Here is a 27,635-nt window from a genome sequence, read left to right on the forward strand (position 1 = left end):
CAATCCAGAAGTGCTAATAAAAACAGATAATAAATTTCTCTCCCTACCAAACTAGATAAAAACATCTTTGGTTTAAGGCATATTTGTATACTCTGTTGACCTTTAACACATAGATAATTGTACTACTATTTACTAACAAAAAAGACAGTTGTCATTACTCTTTTTCATAGCCTGTCTTAAATTTTGTTTTAAGTAACAATATTAGCTCTGCTTCACATATCCTTTCTATTTTATTTATTATAGTTGACATTTTTCTAATAATGCTACTCTAGCTTCAGTTAAGTTCATGCTTTTAATTTTAAAACCCAATTTAAACATTATGGGGCATGCTTTTACAATCCCTACAACAAAGTCCATTAAAGTCACTAAGAATCACTTGAAACCTGGTCCAAATCCTGCTGAGGTGGATGGCTCTCTTGCAGTTAATTAATTGGGAATTATTTTTTACTTCCCCTAAAACTCCAATAAAATCTCCAATAATGTTTATAGGAATTGTAAGCATGTGTTCCCTTGTCATCTTTCGTATCTTGTAATTTAAGATAAAGAATCCTATTACATGTATGTATAGTTTGTGATAGGTTTTATTCAGCATAAAGATTCCAGGGTCTTGGCACTGATAGGAAGAGTCTAAATGTTGCTCCTGTTGTCTACCTCCTTACTCCCTAAGGTGTCCCATTAATTTCCGTGAAATTTCTGGAGTAAGGCACAACATGGACAACAATATCGGAATCTGATTCTCGACTGGCATTTTAAAAAAAAGAGGGAGGGTTGGAAGGGAGGTTATTCTTCTACCCATCTATTAAAGGAATACTTATTTAATGTCAGCTGCATTCTGGACTCTTACAGGAAACGTTATATCTTTTTCATAAGTGACCTGGCTTGTAAAGTTATAAGTGGGTAGCTGCTGAAAGACCACAGAAGCTATTTTGGAAAATGTGACTGAAAGGTTATTTCCTTAAGAAAAGAGAAATGGAAGGCTCTAATCCTAATATAGCACAGAATGAAAGAACAATCTGGGAGATTTAACTGCTGTAATATGCTAAAACACAGGAAAGTATGTGCACTGTGGCCTAAATTCTAATCACCTTTCTCATGCAAGAAACATCATTGGGTTTAAAGGGAACACTTTTTTATCCTTTCATCGTTTTTTAATATCTTATTCACAGTTGCAGCCTCAGCACTATGCAGCTCTCAGTTTAATCACTGCAGCTTTCAGGAGGACCCTCTCCATCTTTCAACATTTAAGCATTTAGTTGTCTAAAATTTATTATTGTTGCTTTGCCAAGAGGTAGGAGACAAATTTGGGCTCAGAAAGATGGATCCCTCCAAACACACAGTAAACACTCAGTGAATGAAAAGGCACATGCCATCACAATTTGTTAGGGAATTTAGAGCAAGTGACCTGCCCCTTTTAACCGTGGCAGCAACTGTATTATTCACTCCACATAATTAATTGGTAGGTTATGCTAATCTGAAGATGGAAGCTATCAATTGTGTATGTCCGGACCATCTTTCCCATTGATTTTATAATTAATGATGAATGCACATTTTGGGATAGAGAGACTGCTGAGGAGGGAACTTCATGTGCAGAATAAAAATGTTACAGTAGCCTAATCAATTAGGTATGGTTGACAAAGGGGCACAGGATAAACCTACAACATACTGTGCTTTAGTAGTGGTCAAAGAGTCGGAAGATGTCAAACGATAGCTGTATTACTCTTTCCATGGGTTAAATGAGATCTATTGCATCAGCAGGACCATGGGAGAACTGTTTGGTATCTCAAAATCACCTGGCTATGATGCTGGCTTGAAATCTATTTGCTTTGTTCACCAATGAAAACATTGTGATAATGCACTAGACACCAAGCCTGGTAACAGGATTGAAAGCCATGTAGAACATCCTTTTAGGTAACAAATACCACACTTTGGACATAGACTTAACCAATTTTAAGCCTCAGGAGAAGAGGGTATGCCTCTGTGGGCAGGTGGTACAGTCTTTGGCTGCAGCCTGTGCAGGCCCACGACAGGCCTTCTAGCCTCCCGCTGTAGCAACAGTTACCACAGGGTGAAGTGACAATGCACGTAACCAACATAAATATTCAGCTTCAGCTACACAGTGACATTTGGATGGACAACATACGCAGCAAGTTGAAAAACTTCTTCCTAACCAGATCTAGAAGTCTGTTGCAAAAAATGCAGCACTTAACTCCCCAGGTCTGAGTCATGAAAACAACTAATCCCTACACACAACTTTCTACTGACCCGACTGTAATTCATAAGAATGACAGCAGTTGGCATGACAGGGTCAGGCCTAGGACGTTTCCAAAGCATACCATACCAGACAGCAAACAATGCTACTTCAGTTCTTCAGGAGTGGGCTTTTGGGTGGGCCAAAGGACTTACACATCTATAAACATCCACATGCAAAAATATGTAACATATACAACTTTGATTTTATTTCCCTCTCTTGACTTCTTTGGAAATACAAAGCAAACCCAGACTTTCAGAGGGACAAAAAAAAGTGTAGGTGAGAGATCTGGCAGTTCTTAATTAAAGGATAGAAAGTGCTAAATTCTTACAAAAAAGCATTAATTTTCCTGTAATGGTTCAGCAAAATGAGTTGTGTGATAAAAGATCAAAAGCAGAGACGTGTATTCTTGTCTAGGAAAGACTAACTTACTGAAGGGACTTTTGCCTCAGTGCAAATTAAAATCAGACTCAGCACACTGTGAAGACAAGAAATCACTTATTTCCGTATAAATCGGGGTTAACTTGCCCTATATCTATAATACACTAAAATGATCCATTCTCATCGACTTCACAGAGCCCTTCAGAGGACTTGAATTGCTAAGTTAAAACAGAAGGAGGTGCATAATAAGCTTCTACCATTGCACTGCTCACCTTTGCAGATCACAAAAAAAACAAGAAAAGAACATGTTTGTGGTTGGGTGTGGGTTTCTGGGGGGGTGGTGGAGGAGGTGGTGTGGGTTTGTGACAGTCACAGTCTAGTCACCTCTAGCGTGTCTTTGCTGCACACAAAAACCAAAGCAATTACCCATGTACATACAGCACCCATGCCTTGCAAACCATACAGACATGCTGCTCATCAGTGAGTTCCTGTAGGGAAACCACCAACGCTTGAAATACTTGGAAATAGGAGAGCTCATCTCAGGACAGGGAGGTTGCACTAATTAACAAATAGCATTAAAAGGTAATAGAAGGGAGACGGTTTAGGTTTCTGTGTGCCCCATGACAATGTCATGTAGCCTTAATTCAGCACAAAGTAACAAGTCATTCTTATATGTGTTATCTCCAGCTGGGCACCAGCAATCTTTTTTAACTATAGGCAGGCAGATTCCTGAAAAGGTATTTCTGTCTCCTAGGAGGACATAAAAATTATGTAAGTGATTCTTACCAGTGAAAATGGTCAGATATGTTATTAATTTCTGTATTTAAGAATAGGTACAATACGAACTCGATTTTCCTATGTGTAAAAGGCAAAGACAATAAAAGCTACATTGACTTGAGGACTTGCATTAAGCTGCGTCTTTGTGAACTGGAGCTGAATGGGAAGTTAACTGTCTGTCTGTCCTTGTCTGTCTGTCCATCAGACTGTCCTTCTGTCTGTCTTACTGTCTTTGTCTTTCTGTCCTGTCTGTCCGTCCATCCATCTTTCGGTCCATTTTTCTATCTGTCCTTCTGTCTATCTGTCTTTCTGTCTGTCTTTCTGTCTTTCTTCTGTCTTTCTGTCCGTCTGTCTGTCCTTTTGTCTGTCCATCCATCTGTCTCTCTGTCTGTCTTTCTGTCCTGTCCATCCTGCTGTCTGTCTTTCTGTCGTATCTGTCCTGTCTTTCTGTCTGTCTTTGTCTGTCTGTCCTTTAGTCCATCTCTCTTTCAGCCTTTCTGTCCGTCTTTCTGTCCTGTCTTTTTGTCTTTCTGTCTCTCTGTGCATCGTCTCTCTGTCTGTCCGTCTTTTTCTTTTTGTCATTCTATCTGTCCTTGTCTTTCCATCTGTCCATCTGTCCGTCCTTCTGTCTGTCTGCCCTTCTGTCTGCCTTTGTCTGTCCTTGTCTGTCTGTCCTTTTCTGTCCATCTTTCTTTCTGTTTTTCTGTCTGTCCTTCTGTCTGTCCTGCTGACCTTCTCTCTTTCTGTCTTTCTGTCCTTCTGTCTCTCTTTCTGTCTTCCTCTCTTACTCTCTGTCTTTTTGTCTGTCTTTCTGTCCCTCTGTCTGTTCTTCTGTCTGTCTTTCTCTCTGTCCATCTATCTTTCTGTCTGTTCTTTCTGTCTGTCAATCCATCTGTCTGTCTGTCCTTCTGTCTGTCAATCCATCTGTCTGTCTGTCCTTCTGTCTGTCTTTCTATCTGTCTGTCCATCTTTCTGTTTCTGTCTGTCCTTCTGACTGCCTTTCTGTATTTTTGTCTTTCTGTCTCTCTGTCCTTCTGTCCTCTCTCTCTTTCTGTCTGTCCTTCTGTCTATCCTTTCATCTGTCCTTCTGTCTCTCTTTCTATCTTCCTTCTGTCTTTCTGTCTGTCTCTCTTTCTCTTTCTGTCCTGTCTTCCCATCTGTCTTTCTATCCGTCTGTCCTTCTGCCTTTCTCTCTGTCTGTCCTTCTTTCTTTCTCTCTGTCTGTCATTTTGTCTGTCCGTCTGTCTGTCTTTCTGTCTTTCTTTCTATCTGTCCTTCTGTGTGTCCTTGTCTGTCTGTGTGTGTCTTTCTGTCCATCTTTCTGTTTCTGTCTGTCTGTCCTTCTGTCTGTCTGTCCTTCTCTCTGTCTTTCTGTCTGTCCATCTCTCTGTCTGTCTGTCCATCTTTCTGTTTTTGTCTGTCTGTCCTTCTGTCTGTCTTTGTGTGTCCTTCTGTCCATGTCTGTCTGTCGGTCTCTCTTTTTCTCTTTTTGTCCTTCTGTCTTTGTGTCTGTCCTTCTGACCTTCTTTCTGTCTGTCTCTCCTTCTGTCTGTCCTTCTGTCTCTCTATCTTTCTTCCTTCTGTCTTTCTGTCTGCCTTTATGTCCGTCTGTCTGTCCATCTTTCTGTTTCTGTTTGTCCTTCTATCCTTCTGTCTGTATTTTTGTCCTTCTGCCTGTCCTGTCTTTCTGTCTTTTTACCTGTCTGTCTTTTAGTCTTCCTGTCTCTCTGTCCTTCTGTCTCTCTGTGCTGTCTGTCCTTCTGTCCATGTCTGTCTGTCTGTCTTTTTCTCTTTTTGTCCTTCTGACATTGTCTGTCCTTGTCTTTCCATCCGTCCGTCTGTCCTTCTGTCCGTCTTTCTGTCTGTCCATCTCTGTCTGTCTGTCCGTCCTTCCGCCCAACCTTCTGTCTGTCCTTTCTGTCTGTGTGTCCTTCTGTCTATCCTTCTGTCTTTCTGTGTCTGTCTGTCCTTCTGTCTCTCTGTCCTTGTCTGTCTGTCCTTTTCTGTCTGTCCTTTTCTGTCCGTCTTTCTGTCTCTTTCTGTCTGTCCTTCTGTCTGTCTTTGTCCGTCTGCCTTTGTCTATCCATACTTCTGTCCGTCCTTCTGTCTGTCCGTCTCTCTGTCCTTCTGTCCGGCCTTCTATCTTTCTGTCCATCTGTCCGTCCATCTCTCTGTCAGTGCTTTTTGTCCGTCTTTCTGTCTGTCCCTCTGTCCTTCAGTCTATCTTTATGTCTGTCCGTCTGTCTCTCTGTCCGTTTTTCTGTCTGTCTTTCTGTCCATCTGTCTGTCCGTCCTTCTGTCTGTCCATCCGTCTGTTTGTCATCCTGCTGTCTTTGTCCTTTTATCCGTCTGTCTTTCTGTCTGTCCGTCCGTCTTTCCATCTGTCTGCCTGTCTTTTTGTCCGTCCGTCTGACCCTCCGTCCTTCCGTCTCTCTGTCTGTCCTTCTGTCTGTCCATTTGTCCTTCTTTTAGTCTGTCCTTTTGTCTGTCAGTCCTTCTGTCTGTCCATCCATCTGTCTGTCCTTCCCGTCGGTCCTTCTGTCCATCTGTCTTGCTTTCTGTCTTTGTCCATCTGTCCTTCTGTCCATCTGTCTTGCTTTCTGTCTTTGTCCATCTGTCCTTCTGTCCATTTGTCTTGCTTTCTGTCTTTGTCCATCTGTCCTTCTGTCCATCTGTCTGTCCTTGTCTCCATCTGTCTGTCCTTCAGTCTGTCCATCTGTCTTTCTGACTGTCTGTCCGTCTGTCCTTCTCTCCGTCTGTCCTTCTCTACGTCTGTCCGTCTCTCCGTCTGTCTGTCCATCTGTCAGTCCTTCTGTCTGTCCGTCCGTCCTTCTGTCTGTCCATCCGTCTGTCCTTCCTGCTGTCTTTGTCTGTCTGTCCTTCTATCCGTCTGACTTTCTGTCCGCCTGTCTGTTCGTCTGCCTTTCTATCGGTCTGCCCGTCTGTTTGTCTGTCCCTCTGTCCTTCCGTCTCTCTGTCTGTCCTTCTGTCTGACCATCCATCCTTCTGTTTGTCCGTCCTTTTGTCTGTCTGTCTGTCCCCCCGTCATTCCATCCTTTTGTCTGTCTGTCCGTCTTTGTCTTTCTCCGTCTGTCCTTCTGTCTGTCTGTCCTTCTGTCCATCTCTCCGTCTGTCTGTTCTTGTCTCTGTCCATCTGTCCTTCCGTCTATCTGTCCATCTGTCCTTCTGTCTATCCGTCTGTCTTTCTGTCGATCTTTCTCTCGATCTGTCCATCTATCTGTCAGTCCTTCTGTCTCTGTCCATCTGTCCGTCTTTTTCTGTCTCTCCTTCTGTCCATCTGTCCTTCAGTCTATCCTTTTGTCTGTCCGTCTGTCTGTCTCTCTGTCCGTCTCTTTCCCTGTCTGTCCATCCTTCTGTCAGTCCATCTGTCTCTCCTTCCGTCTGTCCTCCCTTCTGTCCGTCCTGCTGTCTTTGTCTGTCTGTCCTTCTATCCATCTTTCTTGCTTTCCGTCTGTCTGTCCATCCTTCCGTCTGTCTGTCTGTACTTCTGTCCGACTTTCTGTCTGTTCTTCTGTCTGTCCATCTCTCTGTCCTTCTGTCCGGCCTTCTATCTTTCTGCCCATCCATCCATCCATCTCTCTGTCAGTCCTTTTGTCTGTCTCTCCATCTTTGTCTGTCTGTCCTTCTGTCTGTCCCTCTGTCTTTCAGTCTATCCTTATGTTTGTCCTTCTGTCTGTCCGTCTTTCTGTCCTTCTGTCTGTCTTTCTGTCCGTCTGTCTGTCCGTCCGTTTGTCCTTCTGTCTGTCCATCCGTCTCTCCGTCTGTCCTTCCTTCTGTCCATGCTGCTGTCTTTGTCTGTCCTTCCATCTGTCTTTCTGTCCGCCCGACTGTCCATCTTTCCATCCGTCTGCTTGTCCATCCTTCTCTCCCTCTGTCCTTCCGTCTCTCTGTCTGTCCGTCCTTCTGTCTGTCCATCCTTTTGTCTGTCCGTCTGCCCCCCATCATTCCGTCCTTTTGTCTGTCTGTCCATCTTTCTGTCTTTCTCCATCTGTCCTGCCCATCTCTTTGTCTGTCTGTCCTTGTCTCCGTCCATCTGTCCTTCCATCTATCTGTCCATCTGTCCTTCTGTCTGTCCGTCTTCCTGTCGATCTGTCCATCTGTCTGTCAGTCCTTTCTGTCCGTCTGTCAGTCCTGTCTGTCCATCTGTCCTTCCGTCTGTCCTTCCTTCTGTTCGTCCTGCTGTCCTTGTCTGTCTGTCCTTCTATCCATCTTTTTTGCTTTCTGTCTGTCTGTCCGTCCTTCCGTCTGTCTGTCCGTCCTTCCATCTGTCTGTCCGTACTTCTGTCCGACTTTCTGTCTGTTCTTCTGTCTCTCCGTCCTTCTGTCTGTCCATCTCTCTGTCCTTCTGTCTGGCCTTCTATCTTTCTGCCCATCTATCCATCCATCTCTCTGTCAGTCCTTTTGTCTGTCTGTCCTTCTGTCTGTCCCTCTGTCCTTCAGTCTATCCTTATGTCTGTCTGTCCATCTGTCTGTCCATCTGTCAGTCCGTCTGTCCGTCCGTTTGTCCAACTGTCTGTCTGTCCATCCATTTCTCCGTCTGTCTGTCCTTCTGTCTGTCCATCCTGCTGTCTTTGTCTGTCCTTCTATCCGTCTGTCTTTCTGTCTGCCCGTCTGTCTGTCCATCTTTCTGTCCGTCTGCCCATCTGTTTGTCTGTCCTTCTGTCCCTCTGTCCTTCCGTCCTTCTGTCTGTCCATCTGTCCTTCTGTCTCTCCATCCTTTTGTCTGTCCATGTGTCCCCCCGTCATTTTGTCCTTTTGTCTGTCTGTCCATCTTTCTGTCTTTCTCCATCTGTCTGTCCTTGTCTCCGTCCATCTGTCCTTCTGTCTGTTCATCTTTCTGTCGATCTGTCCATCCATCTGTCAGTCCTTCTGTCTCTGTCCATCTGTCTTTCTGACTGTCCATCTGTCTGTCCGTCTTTTTCTCTCTGTCCTTCAGTCTATCCTTTTGTCTGTCCGTCTGTCTCTCTGTCCGTCTCTTTCCCTCTGTCTGTCCATCCTTCTGTCAGTCCATCTGTCTCTCCGTCTGTCTGTCCTTCCTTCTGTCCATCCTGCTGTCTTTGTCTGTCTGTCCTTCTGTCCATCTGTCTTGCTTTCTATCTGTCCGTCTTTTCATCCGTCTGCCGCTCTGTTTGTCCATCCGTCTGTCCTTCCGTCAGTCTGTCCGTAGTTCTATCTGTTCTTCTGTCTGTCCATCTCTCTGTCCTTCTGTCCGGCCTTCTATCTTTCTGCCCATCCATCCATCCATCTCTGTCAGTCCTTTTGTTTGTCTCTCCATCTGTCTTTGTCTGTCTGTCCTTCTGTCTGTCCTTCAGGCTATCCTTATGTCTGTCTGTCCATCTGTCTGTCCTTCTGTCTGTCCATCCTGCTGTCTTTGTCTGTCCTTCTATCCGTCTGTCTTTCTGTCTGTCCTTCTGTCTGTCCCTCTGTCCTTCAGTCTATCCTTATGTTTGTCCGTCTGTCTGTCCTTCTGTCTGTCCGTCTGTCCATCTCTCCATCTGTCTGTCCTTCTGTCTTTCTGTCCGTCTGTCTGTCCGTCTGTTTTTCATTCTGTCTGTTCATCCGTCTCTCCGTCTGTCTGTCCTTCCTTCTGTCCATCCTGCTGTCTTTGTCTGTCCTTCCGTCCCTCTGTCTGTCCGTCCTTCTGTCTGTCCATCCTTTTGTCTGTCCGTCTGTCCCCCCGTCATTCCGTCCTTTTGTCTGTCTGTCCATCTTTCTGTCTTTCTCCATCTGTACTGCCCATCTCTTTGTCTGTCTGTCCTTGTCTCCGTCCGTCTGTCCTTCCGTCTATCTGTCCATCTGTCCTTCTGTCTGTCCGTCTTCCTGTCAATCTGTCCATCCGTCTGTCAGTCCTGTCTGTCCGTCTGTCTTTCTGTCTGTCCTTCCATCTGTCCTTCCTTCTGTCCGTCCTGCTGTCTTTGTCTGTCTGTCCTTCTATCCATCTTTCTTGCTTTCTGTCTGTTTGTCCGTCCTTCCGTCTGTCTGTCCGTACTTCTGTCCGACTTTCTGTCTGTTCTTCTGTCTGTCCATCTCTCTGTCCTTCTGTCCGGCCTTCTATCTTTCTGCCCATCCGTCCATCCATCTCTCTGTCAGTCCTTTTGTCTGTCTCTCCATCTGTCTTTGTCTGTCTGTCCTTCTGTCTGTCCCTCTGTCCTTCAGTCTATCCTTAGGTTTGTCCATCTGTCTGTCCATCTTTCTGTCCTTCTGTCTGTCCTTCTGTCTGTCTTTCTGTCCGTCTATCTGTCCGTCCGTCTGTTTATCCTTCTGCCTGTCCATCCATCTCTCCGTCTGTCTGTCCTTCCTTCTGTCCGTCCTGCTGTCTTTGTCTGTCCTTCCATCTGTCTTTCTGTCCGCCCGACTGTCCATCTTTCCATCCGTCTGCTTGTCTGTCCTTCTGTCCCTCTGTCCTTCCGTCTCTCTGTCTGTCCGTCCTTCTGTCTGTCCATCCTTTTGTCTGTCCGTCTGTCCCCCCGTCATTCCGTCCTTTTGTCTGTCTGTCCATCTTTCTGTCTTTCGCCATCTGTCCTGCCCATCTCTCTGTCTGTCTGTCCTTGTCTCCGTCCGTCTGTCCTTCCGTCTATCTGTCCATCTGTCCTTCTGTCTGTCCGTCTTCCTGTCGATCTGTCCATCCGTCTGTCAGTCCTTTCTGTCCATCTGTCTGTCAGTCCTGTCTGTCCATCTGTCTTTCTGTCTGTCCTTCCATCTGTCCTTCCTTCTGTCTGTCCTGCTGTCTTTGTCTGTCTGTACTTCTATCCATCTTTCTTGCTTTCTGTCTGTCTGTCTGTCCTTCTGTCTGTCCATCTCTCTGTCCTTCTGTATGGCCTTCTATCTTTCTGCCCATCTGTCCATCCATTCTCTGTCAGTCCTTTTGTCTGTCTCTCCATCTGTCTTTGTCTGTCTGTCCCTCTGTCCTTCAGTCTATCCTTATTTCTGTCTGTCCGTCTGTCCATCTGTCTGTCTGTCTGTTTTTCATTCTGTCTGTCCTTCCGTCTGTCCATCCTGCTGTCTTTGTCTGTCCTTCCATCTGTCTGTCTTTCTGTCCGCCTGTCTGTCCATCTTTCCATCCGTCTGCTTGTCCATCCTTCTGTCCCTTTGTCCTTCCGTCTCTCTGTCTGTCCGTCCTTCTGTTTGTCCGTCCTTTTGTCTGTCTGTCCCCCCGTCATTCCGTCCTTTTGTCTGTCTGTCCGTCTTTGTCTTTCTCCATCTGTCCTTCTGTCCGTCTATCCTTATGTCCATCTCTCCGTCTGTCTGTTCTTGTCTCTGTCCATCTGTCCTCCGTCTATCTGTCCATCTGTCCTTCCGTCTATCTGTCCATCTGTCCGTCTGTCTTTCTGTCGATCTTTCTCTCGATCTGTCCATCTATCTGTCAGTCCTTCTGTCTCTGTCCATCTGTCCATCTTTTTCTGTCTCTCCTTCTGTCCATCTGTCCTTCAGTCTATCCTTGTGTTTGTCCTTCTGTCTCTGTCCTTCTGTCTTTCTGTCCGTCGTCCGTCCGTTTGTCCTTCTGTCTGTCCATCCGTCTCTCCGTCTGTCTGTCCTTCCTTCTGTCCATGCTGCTGTCTTTGTCTGTCCTTCCATCTGTCTTTCTGTCCGCCCGACTGTCCATCTTTCCATCCGTCTCCTTGTCTGTCCTTCTGTCCCTCTGTCCTTCCGTCTCTCTGTCCGTCCTTCTGTCTGTCCATCCTTTTGTCTGTCCGTCTGCCCCCCATCATTCCGTCCTTTTGTCTGTCTGTCCATCTTTCTGTCTTTCTCCATCTGTCCTGCCCATCTCTTTGTCTGTCTGTCCTTGTCTCCGTCCGTCTGTCCTTCCGTCTATCTGTCCATCTGTCCTTCTGTCTGTCCGTCTTCCTGTCGATCTGTCCATCCGTCTGTCAGTCCTTTCTGTCCATCTGTCTGTCAGTCCTGTCTGTCCATCTGTCTGTCCTTCCTTCTGTCCGTCCTGCTGTCCTTGTCTGTCTGTCCATCTTTCTGTCTTTCTCCATCTGTCTGTCCTTGTCTCCGTCCATCTGTCCATCTGTCCTTCTGTCTGTTCATCTTTCTGTCGATCTGTCCATCCATCTGTCAGTCCTTCTGTCTCTGTCCATCTGTCTTTCTGACTGTCCGTCTGTCCATCTTTTTCTCTCTGTCCTTCAGTCTATCCTTTTGTCTGTCTGTCTCTCTGTCCATCTCTTTCCCTCTGTCTGTCCATCCTTCCGTCAGTCCATCTGTCTCTCCGTCTGTCTGTCCTTCCTTCTGTCCGTCCTGCTGTCTTTGTCTGTCTGTCCTTCTATCCATCTGTCTTGCTTTCTATCTGTCTGTCCGTCTTTTCATCCGTCTGCCGCTCTGTTTGTCCGTCCGTCTGTCCTTCCGTCAGTCTGTCCGTAGTTCTGTCTGTTCTTCTGTCTGTCCATCTCTCTGTCCTTCTGTCCGGCCTTCTATCTTTCTGCCCATCCATCCATCCATCTCTCTGTCAGTCCTTTTGTTTGTCTCTCCATCTGTCTTTGTCTGTCTGTCCTTCTGTCTGTCCCTCTGTCCTTCAGTCTATTCTTATGTCTGTCCGTCTGTCTGTCCATCCTGCTGTCTTTGTCTGTCCTTCTATCCGTCTGTCTTTCTGTCTGTCCTTCTGTCTGTCCCTCTGTCCTTCAGTCTATCCTTATGTTTGTCCGTCTGTCTGTCCTTCTGTCTGTCCGTCTGTCCATCTCTCCGTCTGTCTGTCTTCCTGTCCGTCTGTCTGTCCGTCTGTTTTTCATTCTGTCTGTCCATCCGTCTCTCCGTCTGTCTGTCCTTCCTTCTGTCCATCCTGCTGTCTTTGTCTGTCCTTCCATCTGTCTGTCTTTCTGTCCGCCCGTCTGTCCATCTTTCCATCCGTCTGCTTGTCTGTCCTTCTGTCCCTCTGTCCTTCCGTCTCTCTGTCTGTTCGTCCTTCTGTCTGTCCATCCTTTTGTCTGTCCGTCTGTCCCCCCATCATTCCATCCTTTTGTCTGTCTGTCCATCTTTCTGTCTTTCACCATCTGTCCTGCCCATCTCTCTGTCTGTCCTTGTCTCCGTCCGTCTGTCCTTCCATCTATCTGTCCATCTGTCCTTCTGTCTGTCCGTCTTCCTGTCGATCTGTCCATCCGTCTGTCAGTCCTGTCTGTCCATCTGTCTTTCTGTCTGTCCTTCCGTCTGTCCTTCCTTCTGTCCGTCCTGCTGTCTTTGTCTGTCTCTCCTTCTCTCCATCTGTCTTGCTTTCTGTCTTTCTGTCCGTCTTTTCATCCGTCTGCCGTCCTGTTTGTCCGTCCGTCTGTCCTTCCATCAGTCTGTCCGTAGTTCTGTCCATCCTTCTGTCTGTCCATCTCTCTGTCCTTCTGTCCAGCCTTCTATCTTTCTGCCCATCCATCCATCCATCTCTGTCAGTCCTTTTGTCTGTCTCTCCATCTGTCTTTGTCTGTCTGTCCCTCTGTCCTTCAGTCTATCCTTAGGTTTGTCCGTCTTTCTGTCCTTCTGTCTGTCTTTCTGTCCGTCTATCTGTCCGTCTGTCCGTCCGTCCTGCTGTCTTTGTCTGTCCTTCCATCTGTCTTTCTGTCCGCCCGTCTGTCCATCTTTCCATCCATCTGCTTGTCTGTCCTTCTGTCCCTCTGTCCTTCTGTCCCTCTGTCCTTCCGTCTCTCTGTCTGTCCGTCCTTCTGTCTGTCCATCCTTTTGTCTGTCCGTCTGTCCCCCCGTCATTCCGTCCTTTTGTCTGTCTGTCCATCTTTCTGTCTTTCTCCATCTGTCCTGCCCATTTCTCCATCTGTCTGTCCTTGTCTCCGTCCGTCTGTCCTTCCATCTATCCTTATGTCTGTCTGTCCATCTGTCAGTCCTTCTGTCTGTTTATCTCTCTGTCCTTCTGTCCGGCCTTCTATCTTTCTGCCCATCCGTCCATCCATCTCTCTGGCAGTCCTTTTGTCTGTCTCTCCATCTGTCTTTGTCTGTCTGTCCTTCTGTCTGTCCCTCTGTCCTTCAGTCTATCCTTATGTCTGTCTGTCCATCTGTCAGTCCTTCTGTCTGTCCGTCCGTTTGTCCAACTGTCTGTCCATCCATCCATTTCTCTGTCTGTCTGTCCTTCTCTCTGTCCATCCTGCTGTCTTTGTCTGTCCTTCTATCCGTCTGTCTTTCTGTCTGCCCGTCTGTCCATCTTTCTGTCCGTCTGCCCATCTGTTTTGTCTGTCCTTCTGTCCCTCTGTCCTTCCGTCTGTCCATCCTTTTGTCTGTCCATCTGTCCCCCCGTCATTTTGTCCTTTTGTCTGTCTGTCCATCTTTCTGTCTTTCTCCATCTGTCTGTCTGTCCTTGTCTCCGTCCATCTGTCCTTCTGTCTGTTCATCTTTCTGTCGATCTGTCCATCCGTCTGTCAGTCCTTCTGTCTCTGTCCATCTGTCTTTCTGACTGTCCGTCTGTCCGTCTTTTTCTGTCTGTCCTTCTGTCCATCTTTCTGTCTGTCCTTCAGTCTATCCTTATGTCTGTCCGTCTGTCTGCCTGTCCGTCTTTCTGTCTGTCTGTCAGTCCTTCTTTCTGTCCGTCTGTCCTTCCTCCTGTCCGTCCTGCTGTCTTTGTCTGTCTGTCCTTCTATCCATCTCTCTTGCTTTCTGTCCACCTGTCTGTCCATCCTTCTGTCCATCTGTCCTTCCGTCTCTCTGTCTGTCCGTCCTTCTGTCTATCCATCCATCCTTCTGTTTGTCTGTCCATCTGTCTTTCCTTCTGTCTGTCCATCTGTCTTTCCTTCTGTCCATCCGTCTGTGCCCCCGTCATTCCGTCCGTTTGTCTTTCTGTCGATCTGTCCATCCGTCTGTCAGTCCTTCTGTCTGTCCATCTGTCTTTGTGACTGTCCGTCTGTCTGTCCTTCTCTGTCTGTCCTTCTCTGTCTGTCCGTCTGTCTCTCTGTCCGTCTCTTTCCCTCTGTCTGTCCATCTGTCAGTCCATCTGTCTGTCTGTCCTTCTATCCATCTGTCTTGCTTTCTTTCTGTCCGTCTGTCTTTCCGTCTGCCCGTCTGTTTGTCCATCCTTCTGTCCGTCTATCCTTCCATCTGTCTGTCCTTCTGTCCGTCCATCTTTATGTCTCTCCGTCCGTCCTTCTGTCTGTCCATCCTGCTTTGTCTGTCCTTCTATCCGTCTGTCTTTCTGTCTGCCCGTCTGTCTGTCCATCTTTCCGTCTGCCTGTTTGTCTGTCCTTCTGTCCCTCTGTCCTCCCGTCATTCTGTCCTTTTGTCTGTCCATTCTTCTGTCAGTCCGTCTGTCTGTCCTTCCGTCTGTCTGTCCTGCTGTCTTTGTCTGTCTGTCCTTCTGTCCATCTCTCTTGCTTTCTGTCTGTCCGTCCATCTTTCCATCCGTCTGCCCGTTTCTTTGTCCGTCCTTTTGTCCTTCAGTCCTTCTGTCTGTACTTTGTCTGTCCTTCTGTCTTACGGAGGGACAGACAGAGAGATGGGCAGATAAACAGAAGAACGGACAGACAGAAATACAGATGGACAGACAGACAAAAAGACATACAGACAGAAGGATGAACAGAAGGAAGGAGAGACAGATGGAAGGACAGACAGATGGAGAGAAAGACGGACAGAAGGACAGACGGACAAAGACAGAAAAATGAACAGACAGAAGGATGGATGGACAGAGAGACGGAAGGACAGAGGGACAGAAGGACAAACAGATGGGCAGACGGATGGAAAGACAGACGGATAGGACAGACAGACAAACACAGCAGGATGGACAGTCAGAAGGACTGACAGATGGACAGACAGGACTGACAGACAGATGGACAGACAGACAAAGAGAGAAAGACGGACAGACAGAATGACAGGGGAACAGACAGACGGGTAGACGGATGGAAAGACGGACGGACAGACAGACAAAGAAGGACTGACAGAAGGACGGACAGAGAGACAGATGGATGGACAGACGTAAGGATAGACTGAAGGACAGAGACAGAAAGACGGACAGAAGGACAGAAAGACAAAGATAGATGGACAGAGAAGGACAGACGGACAGTCAGAAAGACAGACAGAAGGACTGACAGATGGATGGACAAATCGACAGAAAGACAGACGGACAGACAGAAGGACGGACAGACAGAAGGACAGATGGACAGATAGACGGAAGGACAGACGGACGGAGACAAGGACAGACAGAGAGATGGGCAGGACAGATGGAGAAAGACAGAAAGATGGACAGACAGACAAAAGGACGGAATGACGGGGGGACAGACAAAAGGATGGACAGACAGAAGGACGGACAGACAGAGAGACGGAAGGACAGAGGGACGGACAAGCAGACGGATGGAAAGATGGACGGACAGAAAGACAGACAGATGGAAGGACAGACAAAGACAGCAAGACGGACAGAAGGAAGGACAGACAGACAGAGAGACGGATGGACAGACAGAATGAAAAAGACGGACAGAAAGACAGACAGACGGAGAGATGGACAGACAGACGGACAGACAGACGGACAGACAGACGGACAGACAGACGGACAGACATAAGGATATACTGAAGGACAGACAGAAAGACAGACGGATAGAAGGACAGACAAAGACAGCAGGATGGACAGACAGAAGGACAGACAGACATAAGGACAGCCTGAAGGACAGAGGGACAGACAGAAGGACAGACAGACAAAGACAGATGGAGAGACAGACAAAAGGACTGACAGAGAGATGGATGGACGGATGGGCAGAAAGATAGAAGGCCGGACAGAAGGACAGAGAGATGGACAGACAGAAGGACGGAGAGACAGAAGAACAGACAGAAAGTCGGACAGAAGTACGGACAGACAGATGGAAGGACGGACAGACAGAAAGCAAGAAAGATGGATAGAAGGACAGACAGACAAGGACAGCAGGACGGACAGAAGGAATGACAGACAGATGGACAGACAGGACTGACAGACAGATGGACAGAAAGGACTGACAGACGGATGGACAGATCGACAGGAAGACGGACAGACAGAAGGACAGATGGACAGATAGATGGAAGGACAGACGGACGGAGACAAGGACAGACAGACAGAGAGATGGGCAGGACAGATGGAGAAAGACAGAAAGATGGACAGACAGACAAAAGGACGGAATGACGGGGGGACAGACGGACAGACAAAAGGATGGACAGACAGAAGGACGGACAGACAGAGAGACGGAAGGACAGAGGGACAGAAGGACAGACAAGCAGACGGATGGAAAGATGGACAGTCGGGCGGACAGAAAGACAGATGGAAGGACAGACAAAGACAGCAGGACGGACAGAAGGAAGGACAGACAGATGGAGAGATGGATGGACAGACAGAAGGACAAACAGACGGACGGACAGACAGACGGACAGAAAGACAGACAGAAGGACAGAAAGACAGACAGACAGATGGACAAACCTAAGGATAGACTGAAGGACAGAGGGACAGACAGACAAAGACAGATGGAGAGACAGACAAAAGGACAAAAGGACGGGGGGACAGATGGACAGACAAAAGGATGGACAGACAGAAGGACAGAGGGACAAGCAGACGGATGGAAAGATGGACAGACAGGCAGACAGAAAGACAGACAGATGGAAGGACAGACAAAGACAGCAGGATGGACAAAAGGAAGGACAAACAGAAGTACAGATGGACAGACAGAGAGACAGAAGGACAGAGGGACAGAAGGACAGACAAACAGATGGGCAGACGGATGGCAAGATGGATGGACAGAAAGAAAGCAAGACAGATGGATAGAAGGACAGACAGACAGATGGACTGACAGATGGACAGACAGAGGGAAAGAGACGGACAGAGAGACAGACGGACAGACAGAGAAGGACAGACAAAGACAGTCACAAAGACAGATGGACAGACAGAAGGACTGACAGACAGATGGACAGATCGACAGAAAGACAAACGGACGGAATGACGGGGGCACAGACGGATGGACAGAAGGAAAGACAGATGGACAGACACAGAAGGACGGATGGATATACAGAAGGACGGACAGACAGAGAGACGGAAGGACAGATGGACAGAAGGATGGACAAACAGACAGGTGGACAGAAAGCAAGAGAGATGGATAGAAGGACAGACAGACAAAGACAGCAGGATGGACAGGAGGAAGGACAGACAGACAGACAGAAAGAAGGACTGACAGACAGAAAGACGGACAGACAGACAGACGGACAAACATAAGGATAGACTGAAGGACAGAGGGACAGACAGAAGGACAGACAAAGACAGACAAAAGGACTGACAGAGATATGGATGGACAGAAGGACAGAGAGATGGATAGACAGAAGAACAGACAGAAAGACAGACAGAAGTATGGAGAGGCAGACAGACAAAGACAGACAGAAAGATGGACAGAAGGACAGACAGACAAAGACAGGCAGACAGACAAAAGGACAGAAGGAAGACAGAAAGGCAGACAGAGAGAAAAACAGATGAACAGAAAGACAGACAGACAAATAGAGATGGATGACAGATGGACTGACGGACAGACAGAAAGACAGAAGGACAAAAAGACAGGAGGACAAAATACAGAAGGACAGACAGAAAGGGAGACGGACAGAAAGAGAGCAGGACAGACGAACAGACAGAAAGACAGAAGGTCAGTCAGACCCAGACAGGCAGAAAGACAGACAGAAAGACGGAGAGACGGATGGAGAGACAAGGAAACACAGACAAAGACGGACAGAAGGACAGACAGAAAGACCAACAGACAGATGGAAAGACATAAGGACAGACAAAAGGACAGACAGATATATGGATGGGGGGAAGGGAAGGGAAGGGAAGGGAAGGGAAGGGAAGGGAAGGGAAGGGAAGGGAAGGGAAGGGAAGGGAAGGGAAGGGAAGGGAAGGGAAGGGAAGGGAAGGGAAGGGAAGGGAAGGGAAGGGAAGGGAAGGGAAGGGAAGGGAAGGGAAGGGAAGGGAAGGGAAGGGAAGGGAAGGGAAGGGAAGGGAAGGGAAGGGAAGGGAAGGGAAGGGAAGGGAAGGGAAGGGAAGGGAAGGGAAGGGAAGGGAAGGGAAGGGAAGGGAAGGCTTATATGTCATACTGAAGCCTCCTGTGAGGCAGGAGATGAACCACTACAGTATCAAATTCCAAAAAGACCCTTACCTGTTACTCAAAAGTACACAGCAAAGAAATTTAAGATGGCTACTCTTTATATGCATAGATATTTGTCCTCTGAGGTGGTGTAACAAGCTACAGGATTTATTTTCATAAAGCAGACTAATATCTAAATTAAACTTTATAGGGGAAAAAATAATAGAAAAGATAAATGCTATCAGAAGAAAGAAGAAACTATAACTATTGGTGCACCTTTTCACATGGGAATTTGAGCACAGCTGGAAGGAGTTTCTTATTTTATTATTTTTTTTGCAGCTTTACCCCTTTACCTATTTCATAAACAAACTCCCAAAAGATTATAGTGCCAGCTCCAGTTGTATCTCTGCAGAGAAAGAGGTCTATGCTATTGCAGTTTCCTTACCAATATGTTTATTAAATTAGATAAATTTATTATTAACTTCTGAATTACAGTATGAAGTTTGCTGGAGTGTCAACTTTCACTACAACTTATTTCAAGTTTGGGATGCAGTGTCTGAGGTTAATTCTCCAGTGGGTCCCTGGACTTAAGCAAAGGAAATGAGCACATATCCAGGAAGAGGTAAAAGTCAGGGCCAAGGCAACTACTTCAGATAATAGTATACAGGTGAACAGAAGTTATTGGGAAGGAGATTAGCATGGTCCCTTCACTTTTCTCTTATGGTAACACTTCACTGGCATCAACTACAGGCAACTGAAGTCACAAAAATGGATTTTGTCTTTTAAAGTTGTTGTTTTTTAATTTTATGGGGTGGGGGGTGTTTGTTTGTTTGTTTCAGCCTGTCCTTCATTTTAACTTTATTTTCAAGACTGGACACTTTCCATAAGCTACACTCCAGCCTGTGACTTGAATAATTTTGTGAATTGCTATTCATGGAGTCAGAGCAGATGATTATAGTCATTTCTTCTGGTCTTAAAAGCTGAACAACCCTGTGCTGGCCAAGAAATCAATGTTTCAAGTGGTACAATTCTTTTTATTGAAACATCTCAGCAGTCTGCAATTTTCCTAACATGTCAACGACAGTCAAAACCTAATTAAAGTTCCCTCTGTCTCTTCTTAAAGAATACCCTATCTAATAATGTATTTTGTATCAAGGTAGACGTGTCTTCCCCAGGACAGAGAGTTTCCAACCGGAGTTCCTTAACTCATATTGCTTTTCCTTCTTTTGTACAATAAAATTATTTTAGAGGAGTTTTTTTATTCAGCCTGGAGAGTTTTTTACACTTTTTCATTTACATCCTCAAAATGTAAGCAATCAATAATACTATGTGTTGATTGTGGGTTTTCTACTAAGTGTCCATTTTTTCAAAAACATTATTCAACTAACCACATAAAAAACCAGCACTTATTCCCATATACCTTTCCTTATTTCTATCCATAGACCTTTACATTTATAACAGAACTAAAACTTTTGAAGTTGAGATTTTAAACCACTAAAAATGCAGAATTTAACAAACATCAATTCTGTATTACCTTGTCAAACCCAAATCTTCTGAAGGGATTTAATGATGCAATAGAACATATCAGCATGGAATGAGCTATATTTTTAATGTTATTTCACACCAGCCAATTAACATTCTGGATCCTAAGATATCAATTTTAAAGAGCACAAATTCTTATTTTTCATCTCCTTAAAACATATAATGAGGAAAAAATCTGTACATGCAGCAAAATAAGATATTAATAGATTTAATTCTGCTTCAACTCCTCAGTCTGTGAATAAGTTTGAAACTAAAGGGATTAATTAAAAAGCAATTCCTCCATGACACAAATTCAAAGTGCATTTCTTCTTTCTTCAGGTGCAATGAGGTAGTTTTCATTTGCTACAATGTTGTGGAGCTAAAAAATTATAAATACAGAATAAAAAGAAGGCTGCTTCCACAAAAAAATGGACAATCATGTCAATGCATAAGTATATTTACATTAAAAATGCCACATACAAGAAAAGAGATGAGATTGTACAGAGAAGCCGAGAAAAAGTATAAATCTGCCTGCTCCCTCTATAAGGAGCTCAAATACAGCTGATGAAATTCCTGCATTTCTTTTTCAGGGAAAATTTCAACATTTTGAAATTCCCTTTCATTCTAAATTAAAATTGGACCACAAATTTCAAAGTGTCCTTCAGCACAGAAACTTTAAAAAATCCATGTTAGGTAATATACTGAAATGAGTTTTGAAATTAACACAGAAGAATTAAGAGAATAAAGTGAAACCATAAGCATATTGAATCTACTTATGTGAGAATTCTAAATGCTTTTTTATGTTTGTCAAGTCAGTACATTCCATTGAAACCTTTCTTGGTTGATACAAAATTAATTAATGTACATGATATATTCTACCATATATTTGCACATGTAATTGAAAGTTCTCCTGCTATAAAAATTTCAAAATGGATTTACTAAAAAGGCAACGTTTACAGATCAGACATTAGATCTCATAGAATAATCCTCTTTTACTGGGACAATGATGTGACTAAGTATCCCCAAAATATTATAGAATCATTAAGGTTGGAAGGGACCTCAAAGATCATCAAGTTCCAACCTCCCTGCCATGAGCAGGGAAAATTATGAGTCTAGGCGAACCTGAGAGCCTGGAGGCCCAACCTTTGGCAGTATAACAATGTCCTCTACCATCTTAACCCTCAGCAACTTGGCTCCTACATGTTTAATTTGATGCTCCTCAGCTTTTGCACTGGAAGAGACAGCAAAGAGCCAATTCTTATCCACTTTTTCCATTCTGCTCATCAATTTGTACATCTATCACATTCCTTCTAAACTGAACAGTCCTAGTGCATGCAACTCATGCTTGCTATGGAAGTCCTTCCACCCTTCTTGCACTTCCATTAACATCTCCCAGATGTCCTACACCCTATTTGAGATTACAGGACTGGAACTGTGCACACTATTCACAGATTCATAGACTTATTCTCTAGTCTTTTTTCTCACTTAACATTTGGTTACCTTTTTGGCTGCTACTCAACACTGAAGCAATGTTTTCATGGAACTATTACAATCCCAAGACTGTGATCCCAAATCATAATGGTCAGCTCAGAGCCTATCATTTTGTATGTGAATTTAAGATGGCTTTTCCACACACACACACACCAGTTTAGATTTATGCATGCTAAATTCCACATGCCCACACAGTCTGCTGAGATACCTCTCTTTCCTCGTAGCTGGTATTCATGTTCGCTATCCTCAATAATTAACTTCCTAGCACCCTCAAACTTTCTCAACTTTCTGCTCATCTGCTTGTCCCAGCAGTTTATGGCACTTTTACCAGGACAGAGCCCAGCAGAGATTCTGCAGAACTCCATTAAAGAGATCCATTGTGTATTTTCTTGGTTTCCCCTAAAAGTTATTGGCACAGGACTTCATCAGAAACCTTTCAGAAAGACAAGTTTAGCAGCTCTCTCAGCCTTATTCACATCTTTACTGACCTCTTCAAAGGTCTCCCATAGATTGGGAGAGTAAAGCATGGTTTACGTCCCCTCAGTCAGCAAAGACACGCAGAGTTTCCATTCAAAATTTCCTTTTACTTTTAGTCAACATAATCAGACAACAGCAAATGGATCAAAATCGAGTGTAACTATCAGTGAAAATGAAAGCTAGGGTGCTGAAAAGAACCTAATGAGGGTTAAAAACTCATTAGCACCTCCTAATTCCCTAGGTTTCTCTAGAAATAGTTATAATTCCCTAGTTATAGATAGGAGATACTAACTCGGTATCACACTGACTCATGGAAGACTGGGAATGTGCTGGATTTCCTATCTCCATCATGTCCTTGTTTCAGGAAGATCTCACATCCTGCTGCTCATAACAAACACAACAGAAAGGGCAAAAATGAAAGAACAAACTGTATTTCTCTTATTCAAGGAATATTTGCCACTGTCCTCTCTGTAAGTTCTGTAAATATCCAGCCATGACAGGGAAGAAGAAAAAGTAATCTACAGTCTGAAAGAGCTTTTGGCCTCAATTGGGCATTTCTGTGTGTCCCTTTCTCCATTGTGAAGTAAATGCCAAAGAAAAAAACTAGCTTTTACTAGCTCTCTCTCCATGCCATGCAATGGTATGTTAATCCATAGTAACATGGAAGAAAGTGGATGCAAAAGTTTAAGTAAAAGAGAAACAGAACAGATCTGGATCTAGCCAAACAGGAGCTTAGTGAACAGGAAAGCAACAACTGTAATTCAGAATTCTGAAAACATGAACATTACATGGAAAAAATACTTCTAGCAGTAAGTCAGAGGCTGTGCTGGGATCAGCGCTGCTCCCTCACTGTGCAATACAGGAACAATGCAAAGAGGCTGCCCAGAGCAGCAGCCAGATGGTCCAACCTGTCCAGGTACTACTCCTGTAGTTTCTGTGAGATGGCCCAGCACCCTGTCAAGCTGAGACTTAAAACTATCCAATGTGGAGGAATCTACCACTTCTACACTCATATGACCAAGAAGAAGAAAGGTCTTTTGCTCTGTTTTTCTCAATGTAAATACCTTTTCTAGAACTTGGATTTGTCTCTCTTTGCCCTTCATTTATGGGGGGAAAATGAATGACAGATTATGAAAAGGAATGACAGATTATGAAAAGGAATGACAGATTATGAAAAGGAATAAACAAAAAGAAGTGTGAAAGCAAAAGTGGCTAAGTACCCTGATTTTCTAAAATTTTATAATTATCAGCAAATAGCTCCCTTCTAAGAGCAGCCCTAATTGGCTATTAACAATAGTAGCTAACAATTTCAAGGCAATTAATAATATTTTAAAATAATTAGATGGCTAATATATTACATTAGACCATACAGTAAGCAGAAGTCTTGCTAATTATATATATTATTCTCCCTACTTGGCTTAATTAAGGTGTCTGGCTTTTAGATTAATTCATTCTTACTCTATTTATTTATTTTTAATCAGTGTAACTAATCCTCCCACACACTATTGTAGCATTAAAACAGAAAGATGTGGATGAATCAGTGAAAGAGACACGAAAAAGAACATTAAAATGAAGATTTAATTCCAAGTTTCAGAAACAATTGCACAAAGAATTAAGATGTGAGAAATTAGGGGGAAAATGCAGAAGCCTGAATCAACATTTATTTAACACCTTCTGCTGAATGCTGAAGATGTAAATCTCTACACAGAGGAAGTCACACCCAGATCATTTTGATTTTCAGAACAAAGCATTAATCTGACAAAAATATTACCACTCCATAGCTTAAATGATTGTTTTTCCTGTTTTCTCCAAAAGCAGAAGGAGGAGTGGAGAGCCTTGGATAAAGGGAGATTTGTTCCAAATTGGGAGCTAATCTTTCAGGAAAAAAATAGCAATGAATAAATTGCTTACAGTCAAAATCTTTTCATTTGTATTAGCCCAAACCTACATTTCACTCTGAAATATTTGAGCATGTCTGTGTGCTCAGCAACTCCCTGCTGCTGTGATTGCACAAGTGAATTACCTTTGCTGAAAGCCAGAATATACAGGTTTTCCTGCCCTGTGTACCAGAAACATATTGCACCTTGCATTTCTACCCTTAAGCTGAAGAAACAATACACACACTGCCCAGCTCTGAGAAAACTCTTCTCCAACTTCTCAGTAAAGCCTGAGCAGTACTTGCTGTCTAAAATATTATAAAGGCACAAGGAAATGTCAGGGCAACCTATCCATGTCATTATCTTACTGCTCTCTTACATGTGTGTAATCCTCTTTAGGATCCAGTAGGAGCCATCATCATGAAAAACAACTGCTCAGGAAATGGGATGAAATGACAAAAGGAAAGGGAGGATTCAGTGTGGCAAATGGCTCTTAAATACCAGTCCAAGGTGATATTTGAGCTGTGAGCTTGCTCTTAAGTACAAGTGGTATGGCAATAAAAGTTGTCTATACTATGAAATATAAAATAACACCTTTGCACCAACAATGCCTTGTTAAATTTGTGCATTTGAGACACAAAAGCACAGTAAATGACCATGCTTGTTAAATGAGTATATTTGTTCATAAACATTCAGAAGCCATGGATGTTCATCCCAAACCTGGCGTGTCCTTAATTAAACATGCAGCAGCAAGTCTAGCTCCCCAGACCAGCAGTTCCACACTCAGCAGCAGCTCACACATGTGCAGCTCACACCCTGCACACACCTCCTGTTCACACCAGGCAGACACACTGAGCACCTTTTTGTCCTGTGTCTGCTCCAAGCTCACAAGGAAGCACTCAGCACTCTGAGACCAAAACCTCTCTAAATACTGTTCTACCACTCCTGTTTTTCATGTTGTAACTCTGATAATGGATGTTGGCTCTTGGGAACCAAGACCCAGGCAGAGCCATATGAGGCAGGTTGACAATAAATAAGTGCATCTTGACTGTCTGAATATTGTTTTATTTCTGTAGCAACTAGTGCACACAGATGTAATACACTGATGTTCTCCCACCTTTGTGAAAAATCCTTGCACTCAGGTTTTGAGTTGCTCAAAGTATTTTTTCAAGTAGTGCTGTGCAGCAGATGACCAATTCCTTTTCTCATCAGAAATCCAAGGACAGTAAATAATACTGCAAAAAACCATCTAGAAGTAAAACCCCTTAATAAATTCCATACCAACCCCTGGAGTAGTTTCTCTTGGGTACTAACTTGTATAAGACCCTTTTCTTATTATTTCTATTTAAGTCACTAAGACTAACCTGAGACATTTAGCACACACACGCACTTATCAAAAAATAAATATATTACCAGTTTGTTGGAATATGTTGCAGTACGTACCCTGCAGCAGAGATAAAGCCTAACCTTGGCCCACAGATCACAGGATAGCTCAACAAACTGTTGCTTTGTACCTTATCTGCCTTTGGTAGGCACACAGGGTCCCCCAGCCTCAAGCCAGCTTTCTAACTTTTCAACCATTACAGAAAAAAACAGCAGTACTGGCTGGAGACAAGTGCTCAATGACCCTCTGGGTGAGCAGCAGCTCCCTCCACTCAAAACACCCCTGCTTTAATATTCTGTCTAATTATGATCCTTTGAGGACTGATATGACAATGGGAAAGGAGATAAAAGAGCTTAGATATATATTTATAGATATATTATGTACACAGTCTCATGTATTAGATATCACTCTGTTTGTATACACTACTCACAAAATGGGCAGAATCCAGTGAAGCCAATAAAAGATGGGAAAACATTGTTTGTGGTGCCTCCCATCACTTGGCAAATGCTTATTATTGAGCTGCCAGCAGAGAACAGAGACCTTGTCCCCACACAAACCTCAAGGGCTGTCACAGGGCAGCGATGCAACCAACTTCCCTATAAGCAGATCCTGAGAGAAGCATTTTATGCTCCCATTCCTGGAGAAAAAGGCAGCAGGGCAGGAGCACAGACTTTCTTACAGGCACCGAAGCCTCTTATTGAAACACACAGAGGAAAAGCCAGGTTCAGGGTTGCCAAGTACCTGATTTCAGGGTTCGTTCTGTTACTGCATATGAATTTCTCTGGTGTGTGTTTGGCACGACATGTTATCCTAGACTGATCATATGTTCACAGATTGTGGAGAGTGTGTGAAAGCCTTTTTTGCTGTAGTTATTGGGCGAAGTCACGTCTGTTACCTGGTACTCATGCAGCAAAATCTGTAATCTGGGAACAGATGGTCTGACTGAGTGAGTGAGAGAGAGAGAGAGAGAGAGAGACACTGTCTGGAAGACTGCAGGGTTTTTTACTCAGAGGAGATGAAAGAGGAATGAACAAACCCACCACAGCACGACAAAAACATGAAAATATAGAAGAATGTCAGTCCTGAAGGTCATTCCTTTAGAATTCACCAACTGTCTATGCACCATATGTGCGTATCAACACACCAAAAAGAGCCCACCATCCTGTTGCACGGAGCAGGAGGCAGCTTAGGCAGCCAAAAATTGCAGGATTGTAGACTTACCACTTAGAAAAGTGACACACTCCATAGTCTAAGCATGCAGTCTGAAGAGAATCTGAAAAAATATTGGGCAACTTCTCTGAATTTTTTACAAAATTTGATAGCAATAAACCAGAACAGAAAAAATCACATCCTAGGCTTCCAGCACTGCTTTTGCAGGACACGTATCAACCCAAGACTTTTTCAGCAACTTAAGAGATGCACACCAAGCCTGACTTTGGAGTTTAGGTGCTTCTGGAATTGGTGATGTCTGCCACCAGGACAAGCCCATCCTTCCCAGTTACACGAAACTGGCTATTGTTACCAAAATACAGCACTGCCTGACTCCAAAATAAAATTAATTGGATCTAACCTGACATAATATCTTATTCAGCCTTCTTTACAGTGGGAGTTTTGGTAAGCAACAGCCTAACCAAAGCTACAGGGTGCTCCCCTGCTCCTATGAGCACCCATCTTGCTGAGAGCCCATACTTCCAGGTGGGAGCTCTGATGGCCTGAGGTGTTGTAGCTCTCCCAGGGACAGGAGCACATCCAGCTAACACAGACATAGAACACGTTGTAGCTGGGACAACACAGAATTTTTCAAAGGGCAAAAAACGCAGCTGAGAGTCTAACAGAACCCTAAGGCAGCCAAGCCCTAGTGATCCCTCTGCGGCCTTGCATACACCCCTGCTGTCACTCACACCAGACTGCTCAGTGCACCTCTGCTCTGTCCCCATATCTGCCATCACCTCTTTGGCCACTGAGAAAACATACCCTGAAAAATAATCAGGCCTCTTACATTCAAGTAAAAACTTGTGACAAGCCCCATGTTTCCCAAGACACTCCTCAGGATATCTCAGCCAGAATGAAACCAAGCAGCCCCGGGTGTGAGGAAGGAGAGCACAGCAGTGGCAGCATGAGGGGAGGAGCAGAGGAGAACCAGAATGCTCCTGCGTCACAGGTATTTAGGGAAAGCTGGACCTAGTGACAAAACCCCTCCAGTCCTGTGAATTACACACTGCAGGGACTCTCAGCGTGGGCTCTTCTAAAAGCTTCTCACATAAAACCTGCCCACGGGAGCAGGAAGAAGAATCAAGACACTTCCCCGGTGTAAATCACTGGGTGAAATCAGTGGTATTACCATCACATAAAACTGATTCAAAAAGATAATCAAGCACTAACTGGAGAGGATGGTTTCACCTGGAAGGTGAGGCCTTGCAATCTCACCAAATTATTGTCTGAATGAGACTTAAATTTTAGCCCTTTCA

At 44.6% G+C, this 27,635-nt stretch overlaps 1 long non-coding RNA gene across 5 annotated transcripts in view; it reads right to left on the reverse strand.

Moving 5' to 3' along the window:
* Positions 1-27,635, reverse strand: part of LOC127387789 (uncharacterized) — a 215,046-nt gene that overhangs the window by 29,233 nt on the left and 158,178 nt on the right. The window lies entirely within an intron of this gene.

This window comes from Apus apus, chromosome 8 (assembly GCF_020740795.1).
Source record: "Apus apus isolate bApuApu2 chromosome 8, bApuApu2.pri.cur, whole genome shotgun sequence".
In the NCBI taxonomy this organism is placed as follows: domain Eukaryota; kingdom Metazoa; phylum Chordata; class Aves; order Apodiformes; family Apodidae; genus Apus; species Apus apus.